Genomic DNA, 4912 nt, shown 5'->3' with positions numbered 1-4912 from the left:
TTTTTATAGCTTCCCCACATTGTCTAGATGAAGACATTTCTGAGTCAACAAAAACTCCTAGGTCTTTTTCATAGATTCCTTCTTCAATTTCAGTATCTCCCATATGATATTTATAATGTACATTTTTATTTCCTGCGTGCAGTACCTTACACTTTTCTCTATTAAATGTCATTTGCCATGTGTCTGCCCAGTTCTGAATCTTGTCTAGATCATTTTGAATGACCTTTGCTGCTGCTGCAACAGTGTTTGCCACTCCTCCTATTTTTGTGTCGTCTGCAAATTTAACAAGTTTGCTTACTATACCAGAATCTAAATCATTAATGTAGATTAGGAATAGCAGAGGACCTAATACTGATCCCTGTGGTACACCACTGGTTACCACACTCCATTCTGAGGTTTTTCCTCTAATCAGTACTTTCTGTTTTCTACATGTTAACCACTCCCTAATCCATGTACATGTGTTTCCTTGAATCCCTACTGCATTCAGTTTGAGAATTAATCTTTTGTGCGGGACTTTGTCAAAAGCTTTCTGGAAATCTAAATAAACCATGTCATATGCTTTGCAATTATCCATTATCGATGTTGCATCCTCAAAAAAATCAAGCAAGTTAGTTAGACACGATCTCCCTTTCCTAAAACCATGTTGACTGTCTCCCAGGACCCTGTTACCATATAGGTAATTTTCCATTTTGGATCTTATTATAGTTTCCATAAGTTTGCATATAATAGAAGTCAGGCTTACTGGTCTGTAGTTACCTGGTTCAGTTTTGTTTCCCTTTTTGTGGATCGGTATTACGTTTGCAATTTTCCAGTCTGTCGGTACCACCCCTGTGTCAAGAGACTGCTGCATGATCTTGGTTAGCGGTTTGTAAATTACTTCTTTCATTTCTTTGAGTACTACTGGGAGGATCTCATCCGGCCCAGGGGATTTGTTTATTTTAAGAGCTCCTAGTCCCTTTAACACTTCTGCCTCAGTTATGCTAGTTATTTAAAACTGGATAGGAACTGGATGACATGTGGGGCATGTTGTCAGTATCTTCCTTTGTAAAAACTTGTGAAAAGTAATCATTTAACATATTTGCTATTTTTTCTCTTCATCTACGATTTTGCCATTTGTATCTCTTAAACATTTAACCTCCTCTTTGAATGTTCTCTTGCTGTTGTAATATTGGAAAAACATTTTGGAATTGGTTTTAGCTCCCTTAGCAATGTTCATTTCTATTTCTCTCTTGGCCTTTCTAACTTCCTTTTTGACTTGCGTTTGCAGTTCTGTGTACTCTTTCTGTGTACTTTCTTTTTGGTCCTTTTTTAATGCTCTGTAAAGTGCCTTTTTTCGCTGAATATTTTTTTTAATTGATCTATTAAACCATTTTGGCAATTTAGTTTTACATTTAGATTTGTCTACTTTAGGGATGTAATTTTTTTGCACCTCTAGTACTACATTTTTGAAGAACAACCATCCTTCTTCTGTGGATGTTTTCTCTATTTTACTCCAATCTACTTCTGTTAGTCTCTGTTTCATACCTTCATAGTTTGCTTTTCTAAAATTGTAAACCTTAGCTTTAGTCATTACTTTTGGGGTTTTAAAAAACACTTCAAATGAGCCCATGTTGTGGTCTGAGTTTGCCAGTGGCTCTCTGACCTCTGTTTTAGTTATTCTGTCTTCGTTATTTGAAAAGAGTAAATCAAGGCATGCCTCCCCTCTAGTCCGTGCCTTGACAAATTGTGTTAGGAAGCAGTCATTTGTCCTTTCCACCATTTCTATTTCATCCTTCGTGCTACCCACCAGGTTTTCCCATTTTATTTGGGGGAAGTTGAAATCCCCCATTAGTATGGCTTCTCCTTTGCTACACGCATTTCTAATGTCATTGTATAACAGATTATTTTGCTCACCGTCTGAATCTGGTGGTCTATAGCATGCTCCTATTATTATGCCCTTTGAATTTTTGTCCTTTACTCTGACCCATATTGATTCTGTTTTATTTTCTTTGTCCAAGTTTAACACCTGGGCTTCAAGACTGTTTCTTCTGTATAGCGCTACCCCTCCTCCTCTTCTGTCCTGCCTGTCTTTCCTATACAGTGTATACCCACAAATATTATATTCGTCCCCATCACTCTCAGACAACCACGTTTCTGTAACACCTATCACATCATAGTTACCTGTTAGTGCAGTAGCTTCAAGTTCTAGAATTTTGTTTCTGATACTTCTAGCATTTAGATAAATACATTTAATGGTTGTCTTACCTGAGTTGTTGTTCTTGTTTTGATGCGGTCTCCCTTCTGTTTTTTTGTTGATTTCTCCCCCCTTCCTTTCTAGTTTAAATGCTTCTGAACCTGCTCAAGGATCTTTTCTCCAAGTAGACTGGTTCCCTTGTTATTTAAGTGCAGTCCATCCCGTCTATACAGATAGTCCTCGTCGTAGAATGTGGTCCAATGATCAAGATAGGTGAAGCCTTCCCGTGTGCACCACATCTTCAGCCATGCGTTTTGATTAATTATTTCCAGCTGTCCATATGGTCCTTTGCAAGGTGCCGGTAGTATACCAGAAAATACCACAGTTTTGGTTTTCTCTTTTAATTTCCTTCCTAGCTCTCTGAATTTGTTTTGCAGGGATTACGTCTGTCTCTTCCAATGTTGTTTGTACCGATGTGGACGACTACTACCGGGTCGTCTCCTGTTCGTTCTAGGAGCCTGTCCACGTTCTCAGTGATGTGCATGACCGAAGGCAGCACACTGTTGTAGTAAGGGGGTCCAAACTGCGAATTGAACTTGCTGTGTTTCTCAATATGGAGTCCCCAACAATCATTACCTCCCTTATTTTTGCTGTCTGGTCACCACTGTCAGTGGGGTCCTGGATATTGTTCCTTTCATTCTCTTCTTGTTGGTCCTGCTCATCAAAATTCTGAAGTGACTCAAATTTGTTGGTTGTTTTGATTTCTGGTGGTTGTGTTTGACAAAGTTTCTTTTTTTCCCTGCTTCTGCCCACCTGAACCCAGCTGTTCTGACCTTCTATCTCCCTGGTGGCTTTCAGTCTGTTAGGGGTGATGCAGACTTCCATGAATTGTGGGTGTGCCAGTTCCTCAAGATCCTGTTGCTGTCTCACTTCTTCCAGCTCCATTCTAGCATACTTACTAGTTTATGCAAGTCCTGGATCGCGCGGCACTTTACGCACACTTGGTTTAGCTCCGCTGGGTTTTCTCGGATTTCCCACATCAAGCAGGTGTCACAGATTATTGGCTTGAAGACCATGTTGAGGGTTTTTTTTTTTTGAAGTTTAGTTTCTTCTGCAGCCGTCAACCTGCTTTCAAACTGCTTGTAAACTGCTCTGTACTTTTCCACGCCTGTACTTCTCCCACTCGCTGTCGCTTCCACTCGTTGTCTCTGGGAAGACTGCCTCGTTTAACTGCGTTGTTCTGCTGTGCTGTTGGCTCCTCCCCTCACCCGTGTCTCAGAACGGCGCTGAATTTGAATCAGCTGCTCCGAGTTTCAGCTTGTTTGTTATCAGAAAAACACACACGGCTGTTTGACTTTGAGCTGCTGCTGTGTTTCCCCAATGTCCTCTGTTTTCTGATTAAAGCAATTCTCATGTATTTATTTTTTTGTTTGTATGGATTGGTTCAGCACAGGAAGTATCTGACAAATAGGTAGTTTATTGTTAGTTATACCTTTAAATCGTTCCATTCCTCTCTGAAAATGTGCCTTTGCTCTTGTTTCAACCCTTAAAAGTTTACAACAGTAAACTTGCAGTTTCCCCATGCTTTCATCAAAAGATTATGCTATGCAATTACTATAGTTTACCATGGTTTGCCATGTTTGTATAGCATACCTCTCTGGATTTCACAATGTTTACCTACGCTTTATCATGCTTTCACCTAACTTCTAAAGGGGAACATTGGGCCCTCTGTATTTGCAAGGGGGGTGCCTTGGTACAGTATAATCGGAAAAGTGGCCTATGCAACAAAGAAGTACCAGCAATAGTGCAACCAAAAAGAAAAAATACTTTTTGAAGATTAAAAGTCTGTGTATTAGGAAAGAACCAATAGGAGAGTCTTGCCATAAGTCTCATATTGATCACTTTCCAGTCTAACAAAGAAACTGTTTTCGTGGAACGGCCTAATAGGGAAAGATTATCTGATTGATTTTTATCAGGCCCCAACACCAAGATACCAGTGTTTACAAACATGAACAAAGCCAGAAATCCTAATGTCAGAGCTAGCACTCACACATGGTGCTAGCAATGCATGTCGGGGCCTAGGATCCTCAAACAACCATGCACAGAGAACACCAGAAGCTGGACTGCCATATGAACCTGATTTACTACAGCCATGCATAGAGAACATCAGGAGCTGGACTGCCATATGAACCTGATTTACTACAGCCATGCATAGAGAACACCAGGAGCTGGACTGCCATATGAATGTGATTTACTACAGCCATGCATAGAGAACATCAGGAGCTGGACTGCCATATGTACCTGATTTACTACAGCCATTCATAGAGAACATCAGGAGCTGGACTGCTATATGAACCTGATTTACTACAGAGAAGACTTTAAAATCCATGTGAGGACTGAAACAGAAAATTATATACAAAGTGACTGTAAACATCAAGGAGAATACATTGGTTAAGATAACTACAATCTTTCATGCCTGCACTAAGTTTCTCTTGAAGGTTAGGTTACTAGAGTTTCTCACGCTTACAAATATTCTAAAAGGCAATTACATTTTTGTATTTGTTTATTTTAAATAGACTCTTAGCACAAGCAAATCTTGCATGCCGTGGTGAGCACAGCGTTGAAGTTGGTTTCTCACATACTACATCGTGAAGCCACTTTGCATTATGCTGTGCATACTTATGGACATACAACTTTATTGCTGGGGGGGAAATTCGCATATGGACTGTCAACAGAAAT

This window comes from Polyodon spathula, chromosome 5 (genome assembly GCF_017654505.1).
Source record: "Polyodon spathula isolate WHYD16114869_AA chromosome 5, ASM1765450v1, whole genome shotgun sequence".
Lineage (NCBI taxonomy): Eukaryota > Metazoa > Chordata > Actinopteri > Acipenseriformes > Polyodontidae > Polyodon > Polyodon spathula.
Note: the sequence above shows the minus strand (reverse complement) of the source record.